Genomic DNA, 13,163 nt, shown 5'->3' with positions numbered 1-13,163 from the left:
GGACTCAAACAAGCATTTTTAGATACCTTACAAATATCGAAAATACATTTATATCTTCATCCATTCAGCGTTCAAAAACAACTTGTCGTAATTCCTATTTTAAGCTTTATTCTACTTACGAAAAACAAACATTACCATAACAAAAGGGGTACCATCTTAGTTACTGCAGCAGACGATAGATGGCTCTGAGAGGAATCCTCCCAACGAGAGTTACCAGTTACTCTTTCCACTCATCATTTCTCTCAGAATTGCCCATTTGCGTGAACCCAACCTGGCTCCTCTTGTTACCCAAGACTCCAACTGGAATGTACCTTTCTTGCAAAAAATTGTGGGCGACTTCCCAGTCTTCACGAGAACAATATTTAGGGCGAGGTATGGGGTCGTCATTCCGCCATCCACAGCTTCCTTTGAGATGAAGGAAACAAACACCGCCATATTTTTTGGCTGTGAGGAAGAGAAAGCGTCAACAATGCGTTTGTCTTTTGTGGACACGAAACTTGTCACCGTAGACTCTCGAGGTTTCTTTTCGTCGCTTCTTTTTTTAAATCAATTTAGTGGAAGAAACGGAGTTAATGTTGTTAAAGTTCATCGTCCTTGAAAGATAGTTAATTATAATGAAGTAGTTAAAGAATATAAGATTCCTGGTGTGAATCGCTGAGCTCTGCAAACCAAGAAGTTGAACGTAAAAACCCCTTTTCCTTCAACATAAGGGACTTAAACAAACATAATTATGCTTTCGGTCATATCTCCATAAGCTGCCCATTACCATTCATGAAAAATGCACGATTAGATATCGAACCATGCATGCCTGATGCACGATAATGAATCTCACGTTGTCCGCGGAACATTATGACGCATTTTGACTGAACCCGTCAGGGACGATAGGTCCCGTTTTCTGTGAACTAATCATCGCTGGAAAAATGAATACATTTTGAAAAATGAATACATTTGAAACGCTGGATCGTTTCTGTGATCCATTAAATAATCAACGGCCTCTGAGCTGTGCAGTCATCACTAATCAGCGCTGATGGAACATGTTTTATGAATGACTCTGTTATGAAATGTGTTATTTTGTGGGTATTGCATGAAATATCTGGATATAGGTGGCTCTGCGTTTCAATGGCTTTCAGGTCAGTTGGTCAAGATCAGGAATGAAGAGTTCTTGTCCCCGAGATCAGGTCACGTATCAGAGCTCAGTCGACGATAACATCCATTTATTGAGGCAAAAATCAAATAAAGAATTATTTTCTAATTACAAACAGTAATATGAAGCTTTTTTTAATATGCAAAAATCATCTCGCGTTAAATCTTAAGAAAAGTTTCCGATCTTAGAATGGGATAATTTCCTTTGGTGGTGAACTAATGCTAAGAAAAGAAAATAATTAAGCTCACTGGGGAGAAAATTGGATATTTCTGTGAACAGGTGCCCATGTATTTTTTTAAGCTAATTAAGATTTTTCTTCTTTGTAGATAATACTCATGTTTATACCTTGATGTGTATTCTATAGAATGAAATTCCTATTATTTTTAAGTAGCTTTATAACTTCAGAGTTCAATAGATTGGGAGCAGTATTGCATTTCTTGCCAATCAACATTGCTTCCGAAATTAAATGCCAAGTTCATTTCAAAGGGTTGAAGTTGGGGAAGAAGTGAGGACAGCCTCGCCACTTCCCGTCATGGAATCCCTCTTTGGGGGAAACTTGAGGAAATGTAATAGAATGGACAGTTTAAATTGCCTTACAGCCTCTAAGCTACTCTGTGTGTGGGAATATTCTCCTTTCTCCCCAGCAAACAGTTTGATTTAGTTTACAGATTAAATATAATATCAGTTACCCTGAATTCGCCTTCAATACAAAATCTGTATGGAATTAGCCGCAATAACAACATGCTACATGATAAAACACGCAAAAGTTTAGATACAGCTATTATGTGTTATATATATATGTATATTATTAATTAATTAATATATATATATAGATATATATATAATATAAATATATATATATAATATAGTATATATATATATATATATATATACTATATAGATATAATTATATATATATTATATATATATATATATATATATATATATATATATATATATATATATAGATATATATTTCAACTTCCGTATCTTCTTTTATCTCTTCTTCCTTTCTCATATTTCAACTCGATATGTCTTGGATGTCGTTAAAACTTCAACTAAGGCGAAAGTTTTTCCAGTCTTAGTAGAAGCCTTTGAAGCCCAACTCCTTCGCCTTGATGGCTAATCGCGAGAACTCCCTCCTTCCTCAGGTTAATGGAATATTTCGCTTTCGGTTAAGAGCGATGTTCCTGGAACGCCGGGCCTAGAAAAGTCCTTGGACGCGTACAAAATGGGATATCTGCGAGAGAGAGAGAGAGAGAGAGAGAGAGAGAGAGAGAGAGAGAGAGAGATTCTCTCTGTTACACCATCCACAAAAGATATTTCTGCATCTTTAAGTGAAGGATGAGTGAGCAAAATCCTCAGATTATCCTTCACTGACTTCACCCTGTTATCAGGATGAAGGGATTTCCAGGATATTTTTAGGACATTCCAAGGACATCCTTCACTTGAGTGGAGACTGAGATTTCATTCTAGCGAGATCAGAGGATCATGACGTTGGAGATTCCTCACGGAGAGTACTCACGAGGAATTCCTCGTGAGTAGAAAACTATGCGTTATTGTTAATGAAATGTATGCGTTATTGCAAGTTATTTCTAAGCGTTATTTTAAATTAAATCTCTGCGTTATTTTAAATGAAAATTATGCTTTATTGTAAATGAAATCTTTGCTTTATTGTAAATGAATTCTATGCGTTATTTTAACTGAAATCTATGCATTATTTGAAATGAAATTTATGCGTTATTTGAACTAAAATCTCAGCGTTATTTTAATTGAAATCTCTGGGTTATTTTAAATTAAATCTATGCGTTATTTTAAATGAAAACACTGCTTTACTGTAAATTATTTCTGTGCGTTATTTTGACTAAAATTTATGCGTCATTTTGATTAAAATCGGTGGTTTATTTTAACTAAAATCTAGGCGTTATTTTAAAAATAAAATTTATGCGGTATTTTTAATAAGATCCATGGGCTATTTTAAATGAAATTTTTGCGCTATTATAACAGATATCTATGAGTTATTTTAAATGAAATGTATACGTTATTTTAAATGCAATCTAGTGAATGTCAGGACCACAATGAACAATAAATATTCTTTTAATTGGTACGTAGTCAGGCGTTGCATTGACTATAGTAACTGACATTATAAACTTTAAAAAAAGCTTTCACTTAATGCATGCACTCTTGGTGAATAAATACTTTCTCACATTTCATTCGTACAATTGTAAGTTGAAAAGAAATTATCCCAAACAAGTAGAAAGACTCATGTCACGAATAGATGTGATATGGTGAACGTACTAAAAGCTGCATCAGCAATTAATAATAATAATAATAATAGTAAAATAATAATAATAATAATAATAATAATAATAATAATAATAATAATAATAATTTTTTTAATTGAGAAAACTACTTTCAGTTAAAGCTTCCCTTTCCCTCTCGCCTTTGCCCTTCTCCTCCCCCTCTCCACCCCTTCCCTCTTCCTTTCCCTCTCCCTCTCCATCCCCCTCCGTCTTCCTCCCTCTTCCTTTCTCCTCTCCTCCTCATTCCATCCCTCTAAGCCTATTTCCTACCTTCCTTCCTTCCTTCCTTCCTTCCGCAGCCGTCTTTCTTCGTGGAACCAGACGACCCAAATACCGGTTGCTGATATGACTCCATTTAGACTCGAATGAAGTGGAAGTTGATGGAGAGAGAGAGAGAGAGAGAGAGAGAGAGAGCACTAATGGATTCCTCAGAGGGACTGAAGTGTCATTAATTTATTCCTGTGTGTTTGTAAAAGCATTTGCAACCTCCGTGTTTCCACGAACGCTGGGAAATGAAATAAATGGGTGTTTTAATTAATGACATTTTTTTTTTACTTACGAATTTGAACGATAAATTTCTCGCCATTTTATGAATTAGAATGGTCGTTAAAACACGAAGGATTAGGCTTAGATGAAACGTATGATTATATTAATTGAGATAATATTCTCTCTCTCCTCTCTCTCTGCACTCTAATCTCTCTCTCTCTCTCTCTCTCTCTCGTCTCTCCTCGCCGAATACGAATCTATCTGTTTGTCTGTTGCCTTTCATTATTCCCTACGATCTTTGTTATACAAGAAAATTGCCCCAAAAGGGAATTTAAGACAGCACCATTATCACTTACTATCCCAGGAACCATTTTTGTGGCAAATGGAACTGAAAGTTTCATTAACATGGCTTGGCAACGTACCAGTCAACAGTGCGCCCGATTTCATAATGGTAGCCTGGCTACTTGTCAGTAGCAATCGCTTCCAGGTTCTTGACGGTTTATTGTCTAGGTATGAGGATGGAATCTTTGCGTGGTTATGGTGCATATTATAATACTCGCTTTGCAAATTAGCCATACTCGAGCTGTTGCAATACCAGGTTGTTGCTCTGCCTGGTATCTGGGACCTGTAGCATTGCCTCCCGGTAGCTCTGTCGACAGCAGTTACCATCGAGTTTGAGCGAAACTTTTATACTAGTTTTTTTCAGTATTTGTATCTTTGTTTTCTTCGTCTTTATTTGTTATTTTCTCTGTAGTAATCACCTTCCTGCATGAGAGAGAGAAAGAGAAATATAACTGAATATAACTGAAAACAGAGAACTTCAACTGGTTAAATATAACAATCTTGGGAACCAGTTATTGTTGACAGCATATAATCTAGTATATCTTCACTATACTCCCCAAACCCCACCACCTCTTCCGGCTTGGGACCCCGCTACTCTAGAGCTCCATCCCAGCATTCCTGGTTGCCAGTATTCCTGGCAATAGCAAGATAACAAGGGTGCGAGGTTATTTATATGATTCCATTTAGACCGAATGAAGGAAGCTGGAATGTATGGACGTGTTGGATCCAGGTTCCCGGTCGCAACAGAGCGTTAATTTGCTCCTGCCTGCGTCCTGCAGGATTCTGACTGCATCCTGCAGGATTGCTTTGAGGTTACACGGTGTCGGACAGGTGGCGCTCTCGTAGCCTGGGTTCGAACCGTGACCTGGAGGGGAGGGAGTTCGCATCTGATTTCCTCATTTGTATTCAATGTTTTCAGTAGAAAGCGTTTGGGAAAATATATTAGATAATTTAGAAAACTCTTAATGGTTGGAACCTCAATGAATTCCCTATTCCAGTGTGTTTGTAGGCGCTTTTGTACCAGCAAATATTAAATAAAGTTGTGTATCAGAAATTATAGCTTTTCATTTTTAAAACTGGTAGATCTTCGTCGCTTTATAAAGTATATGTGACAAAGGAAATGATAATATAAAATATTGCTTCTAAGCAAAATGTCAATATAAGATAACAAAAAAACGGCAGAATCACTTACCCTCAATAACACTTCCTGAATAAGACTCGTTTTGATTGGAAACTTAGACCAGGGATATAAGAGGTGCTCTCTCTCTCTCTCTCTCTCTCTCTCTCTCTCTCTCTCTCTCTTATAAACTGTGACAAAAACATGTTAAAATGCATGTAACAAAAAACTTGGCAAGAATAAATTTTTATTTACACTGTTATATATATATATAGTTATATATATATATATATATATATATATATATATATAATATATATATATATATCTACATATATATATACTATATATATATATATATATAGTAGTCTCATGCTCCTTTTGAGATATTCATTACCTGCCTTTCTTTAATCAAGGCCGATTCTATCATGGGACTCTGATGTCATCGACAATGTTTTCTGATGTCATCGACAAGGTTTTCATTCAACTGACGCTTAAGAAGATTAAAGGAAGATTATCAGTGGGAGTGACCTAAAATTGCGGCTTACCTGTGGATGGACCTCTTGTATAAACTACCACCTTTTCTGTAACTTTCTCATTCATCTTCCTGAAGAGGGAGACAGCAGTCTCGAAATAAAGTATTTCTTTCTCCTATATATTTTGGTGTTTTATGGGCTCCTTTTATTAAATGGAATTCTCTTATAAACAGAACATTTTTACCAGTGATATATATATATATATATATATATATATATATATATATATATATATATATATATATATATATATATATATATATAAGCAACTTATAGTAGAAACATATGTTCGATAATAACTCAATTTGCCGACGATACAATACAGCATCGAGCAACAACAGCAAATTTTGTGCACACAGGACGATTTAGATGTATAAGACGATTTTGTTTTTAATTTTTCTTCTCTCTCTGTGACCTGCAATAACTATTTTCACTTTTTCATAAAATGCAGATTAACACAAAATACTCCGTGGAAAACGAAGCAGCTTCACGGAAGGAAAAATAGAAATAAAAACGTACTTTAACAAATAACAGATCAAACGGAGGTTGGAGAGGGAACGAAATATGGTCGCACCCTTCCACACGTGCATGGAACTGGTCTCGTGCACTGAATCTCTTAACCAGGAACGTAAAAGCACGACGAAATCGCACGTTCCCTCCCATTAAGCCTCCCAGCTTCGGTGTTCGACTTACAAGGGAGAATTTCACATGATAATTTATGAATGTGGTCATTAAATAAAAAAAGTTTCAACTTTCCCTTTTCTTTCGTTTAATCGGATTATTTCTCGTCTTCTGCTACACGTTGCTGCACAGTTGTGGGGGGTGGGGGATGAGAGGGGGGGAAGGGATGGGGTTGATGGCCGATGGAGCTGAGGTCGAGAAGAAAATTGAGTGTAACAATGTAAATGTCCTTTTTGAATTTTTCTCTCTCCTGTGAATGAACGGATAATATATATACCAGTTACCTAGTACCTGATAGCTAGTGGACTTCAACTGGAACAGGGGCTTGCAGACTAACAACCTTAACACAGACTGCTTGCTTGAGAATCAGAAGAGCAACATCTATTACTGAGAGAGAGAGAGAGAGAGAGAGAGAGAGAGAGAGAGAGAGAGAGAGAGAGAGAGAGAGAGAGAGAGATTTTTTAGTCATACGGTTCGCTGTTTGTGTGCATGTATAGGGGTGGCTGAAAATTAAAATCAAACAATTGCATTATTATTTACGCTCAACAGTTCATATCTTATATGCCTTTTCAATCGTCTATCATAATAAGTAACTAATATTGCGCCGCACGTATTCGAAACCAAATGTATATTTATATATACCAACTATAATCATAAGGAAATATTTACTGTATTTTATTCATACGTGAACAATAGACTGATCGATAGAGAAATTTTCAGTGCTTAATAATGACTCCGATGTCTGTCTGTATTAGATTTCACTTAATCACTCATCGCCTTATTCATCAGCATGTAAATATAGCAATTCCCATTTATATAGAAACCATTCACCATTCATAGTCTAAACTGGTTCTATAAAAACTGTGAATAACATATGGTCCTGTTAGAGCGTTGCATATACAATGACCTCTGAATTAGATTTGTTAAAAAAGGAATTGTATATTCCCATTCTCAGGTGTTGTCATGTGTACGTTTTATTTCGTGTGGAATATTGTTTTTTTTTTTGTAGGTCTTTGTAGCCGATTGTCTCTAAAGGTGATTTGTCATTAATCAGTGGTAGAAATCACAATGCACATCTGAACATGTATGTTTACTTGCAATTAACAAAATATTATACGAGGCACATTATCATAAAAAATAATACATTTATAGTTATAAAAAGCGATCAAAATATGAAAATAGGATCAACAAAAAAAAAAAAAACAATAGTCTGTCCAACGAGCAGTGAATAAGGGAAATAGCAGTGCAAAAAAATTAATGATTACGAAATTTGATGAAAGGTGAATATTCTTTTAAAATATACGTTCATCTCGCAGACGTTTGTATAACATCCAGGCATAACAGCAGAACAAATGTAAACACTTCGTATTATTCATTTCAGTTTCCTGAGAGAGAGAGAGAGAGAGAGAGAGAGAGAGAGAGAGAGAGAGAGAGAGAAACTATCTCGGAAGAGGTCGAGAACCAGGTCACGTTCGCCCTGACCAAGTCTGACCTGATATCTCTCGCTCTTTCAATTTCACGGAGTCAGCAAATGCGCTGTGGTTGAACATCTTGATGGCCAACCCGAAAACAAAGATGCTTGAATTGCATAGAGGAAAGTTGAAGAATAATTAAACATAAAAATCACCCAGAATGAATGAAACAACTAAACCATTCACAGGTAACAAAAGAAACAGACCTTTTTTTAATTTAGGATGTTTCACACTTAATATTATTCATCATTGAAGCAGAAGACACAGTAGCATTGACATGAAGTAGAATTTCGAAAAGGTTCTGTATTTTTTCTCTTCCAAAAGCTACATTGAATCTGAATATTCCAAATGGTTCCTCCATCAGAAGAAACTCCTTTGATGAAGAGAGACGAAGCCCAAGGCAATGAGGAGGAAAGGTGTTTGTTTTATACCACAGCTTTGTTTGTGTGTTTGTGCGAATGTGTACTAGAGAAATAGGTTATTAGATTTACTCTGAGCAGTTTCTTCTGCTAGGTATTATGATATACAAAGTAAATTCCTGCAGTCCGTTTATTTCGATTCCGTCGGTAAATATCCACAACCAACATCTTGGATGTTGATCGTGATTGGCCGAAACTCGTCTGAGCTCACATCATTTATTGATAGCAATGATGTTTGATACAGATTCTTCCCGTTACATGAAATAACTATCTAACGTAATAAAGAGATAAATGAGTAGACAGACAAATAAATAAACAATAAAATAAATAAATAAATGAACAGACGAAGCACCAAAAGTTTATGATGACCAATGAAATTTTTTTTCTCCTTTATCTCTTCATGCATCTGCTCCCTCGTTCTGCATATTCGACCATCACGTTTTTTTCTTCCCTTTGAAAAATAAAAAAAAAAGAGGCGCGCAGAAAAGACTGTAAAATAATCCGATTAAACGGAAAAAGCGTCTTCAAAGTTTTTAGTGCCATATATCGTTAAGGATTTGGAAGTCGAAGTTTCTTATGTCGATAATAATTTGGAAGTCGAAGCTTCCTCTTCGGAAGCCGTTTCTGTCGTCAGATCCGTTTTAGCTGTTTTGGTATTCCGTCCTCTCTTCTTCTTCTTCTTCTTCTTCTTCTCTTGCATATTCCTCATTCTCGACGTGTTCCTGTCCTTGGTTATTCACGAAAAAGGAAATAAAGAAAGGGAAGCAAATATCCTTCAGGATGCATAAAACATCAGCTGCCTCCTTCCTCAGGGCGTTCCTCAGCAGGAATCATTTCGCTGCTCCCGATGGAGATATTTAATTCCGGTCTTCTTCTTTTTCATCTTCTTCTTCTTCGTGATACCTTCATTTAACTTGTTACTTCTTTCGTTGAGTTATAAACAGTTCCTGTTGCCGAGTGAATGTTTTCTGAATTGACATTTTTATGTAGACTTCATGACTCGCCCGAAGGCAGATCACGTGACCTTTCTGGAAAAACCAGCCAACAAATTTTCCTTAGGTTTTAATTGTTTTTCAAGCATGTCAACTTCCGGTCATTTTTTTTCAAGTCACCTTCCGGTCAGTTTTGTTGAACAAGCCAACTTCTGGTCAGCGTTTTAACAAATCAACTTCTGGTCAGTTTTTTTTTTTTTAATAAGTCAACTTCCGGTCAGTTTTTTTTTAAAGTCACCGTCCGGTTAGTTTTGTTGAACAAGACCACTTCCCGGTCAGTTTTTTATTGTTTTTTTAACCATGTCAACTACCGGTCATCTACACAAAGGATGATATGAAGTAGGGGGAAATATGATTTATGTAAATAAGCCTTACCAAAAGGCATTTACATATGGAACGTATTTCAAAATCTATTTTGAAAAGTAAGATTTTACTCATTTTAGCTGTTCCTCTTTGGAATTCTGAAATCAGAACAGGACTTTACCGCATGATACTGCCAGGATTCATTGAAGCAGGAAGTCCATTGTCAATTCCAGTAATGAAAAGACATCTTTATTACAATAATAATCTTTATTACAATAATAATCTCTTTATTACAATAATAATCTCTGCTACCCTGGACTTTTGTTCTCATCAACAGTAGCGCGGTGAAGGAAGGAACAATAATCAATCGAATTGGAAATAAAAATGTCGAAAAATGGCTTCGACCAAATCCAGCGTTGTTCGACTGCATCCATGAGTTCCAGTCTTGGGCTTAAGATGGAGGCATCTTCCAGTGTGAGGATTATCATCCGTGTGTGTGTGTGTGCTTTTTTTTTTTTTTGGTTTTTTTTTTTTTTCACTGGATTGAATCTGTCTCGTTGATGGAGTTTCTGATGACAGAAGGTACACTAATGGAGCATTCAAATTCATTCTCGAAAAAAAAAACAAAAAAAAAAAGTTTCAATTATGTCCATTAATGCCTGTCGACAGGACTTGTTCCGTTTGTGGGACACTAAAATCTTTTATTTATATCTAACAACCCTTATCTCGAGAGAGAGAGAGAGAGACAGAGAGAGAGAGAGAGAGAGAGAGAGAGAGGTCCCACCCTCTCTCACCTGGCGAAACAACCGAATCCTTATCTCACCCGAGTCTTACTTAAAGGAAAAGAGGCCAGTGGAGAGGTATGTATATATATATATATATATATATATATATATATATATATATATATAATATATATATATATATATATATATATATATATATATATATTATATATATATATATATATATATATATATATATGTATGTATGTATGTATGTATATGTGTATATATGTATATATATATATAAATAAAGATAAATGCCACGAAGGAAAAATAAACGAAGGAGGTCTGCAAGATCTTTCGACTTTAAAAGTCCTTTACTGAGCAGATACTGACATAAATACGAGGAAAGACAATACAAGAAGATTCGTATAACTGACAGATAGGGATTATAAAGAGATTAGTACCTAGAATCCGACACACCGGAAGATAAGAAACCTTCCCAAACAAGCATAAACAATGGGTGCAATTAAAGGTTTAAGACAATCATCTCAGATACAATTTCCAGACAATTAAAGGATTATAGGTGACAGCTATTCAGAAGCTGGGTAAACAAAAACCACATTCCACCAATACAATGACCAAACAGACAGTTACAAACAAAAATTAATAACTCTAAGGCAACTGATTTTATTAAGTCAGTAAGTTATATCTTTGAGGTCATTCTTAAATGTTACAGATACAAGGGTCTAAATGAAAAAGGCCACGACTAACATTGAAATTACAATGGAAAGTAAGTTGTATTAAAGCAGATTCTAAAAGATTTCGTGATAAGACTCTCTTGACCTTGCAATTACTGAAACTATCAATCCAATTTATTCGGTGGTTGTTTTCACTTAAATGATGAATAATGCATTAGATTTTTGCCCGTTTTTACAGAATATTTATGCTGGCTTAGCCTTACTTCTAAGCCTTTGCTGGACTGTCCGAGATAAAATGCGGGACAATCCATACATGGAATTTTATATATTATGTTGTTGCTTTCTCTGGGGCCATTTTTTATTAACATTCTTTTTAGTGTGTTATTATAGGAAAAAACAAGGTTGACATTAAACGCTTTTAACAATGTTTAATGGTTTCAAATCCGTTAAAATAAGCAAACTGAGAATGTTCTTTCTGTGTGTTATTTACAATATAAAACTTTTTGTGGGCTTTATTATAACAAATGTCTAATATATGTGAAGGATAGCATAAATCTTTCCCTATTTTTCTATGTATTCAATTTCTTGATCCAAATATTGTGGACTGACAATTCGCAATGCTCGTAAAACATAGAGGAAAAAATTTGATATTTTTTATATTAAGATGGTGGCCTGAGAAGAAATGAACATAAGTTAATTTGTTAGTCGGTTTCCTATAAATACTGAATTTACATTGAAAGGTGGTCTCTATGTATCAAAACGTCTAAGAAAGGGAGGCAATCGTCTTTTTCTAATTCTAGAGTAAACTTAATCGATGGTACCTGGTTATTTTTTAGAGAGTAAATCATTTACATCAATACCGACAGGAAGAACAGCTAAACAATCATCAACGTAACGATACCACTTTACAGGAATATGAATGATATTAGGTAAGTAGCGTTTTTCAAAGAATTCCATATACAGGTTTGAGAGTAATGGTGATAAAGGATTTCCCATTGCCATGCCAAAAATTTGCTGATCATTCACATTGAATATAAACTTACAATCACAAATGCACAAACTCCGTGAGTGAAATAATGTGACTTATAGGTAGAGGTAATTCATGCTGAGTTAGTTCATTACTAAGATATTCTAAAATAGAGTCATATAGGGACTTTAGTAAAAAGAGAACATACATCAAAACTAACGAATCTATCAGTAGGGCAAAGAGCAATTTTTTTTAATATATCAACTAAATCTAGAGAATTATATATATGAGAATCGGAGATGGTTCCAAGTAACGGGGACAAGATCTTAGTGATATAATTTCGAGAGTTTATATGAATTTGAACCAACAGTACTGATAATAGGCCGCATAGGGTTATTTTCTTTGTGCGTTTTGACTAATCCGTACAAGTAAGGTAGCGAAGGAGATTTGACTGACAATTTGCCTAGTAGTTCTGTTTTATCTTTAAGGATACTTTTCACTATGCTATTGAAGTTTTTTATGACTTGATCAAGAGGATTTTTTGTTAGTTTTTTATAAGTCACATCATCATCCAGTAGGGCTTGCATACGTGATATGTAGTCAGCTTTATCTAAAATGACTATACTATTTGACTTATCAGCTTTTGTAATGTGGATAGTATTGTCCTTTTTAAGATCGGTCAAACTTTTCTTATAGCGAGCAGGGAAATTACTTTCATGCTTAACATTGGCAGCTCCGTAAACAATACCTTTAATCATGTCAACATGATTTGAGGAAGATCCAATATTTTCAAATTTACTTAGGGATGACGCAATCATTAAAGCAGAAGGTCTACTTGTACAAAGAAAGATAAACCATATCCAAGCGCACTCACAACATTTTCACTTATTTGTTTTTACTAGATAAGTTAACAACACAATCTTGACGTGCACAATTAGTCCAGTCACTGCTATCAATAAGATTTTTTAGTTTTCT

The sequence above is a fragment of the Macrobrachium nipponense genome, chromosome 26, assembly GCF_015104395.2.
Source record: "Macrobrachium nipponense isolate FS-2020 chromosome 26, ASM1510439v2, whole genome shotgun sequence".
Classification (NCBI taxonomy): domain Eukaryota; kingdom Metazoa; phylum Arthropoda; class Malacostraca; order Decapoda; family Palaemonidae; genus Macrobrachium; species Macrobrachium nipponense.
The sequence above is the reverse complement of the archived record's forward strand: the minus strand, read 5'-3'. Positions refer to the sequence as shown.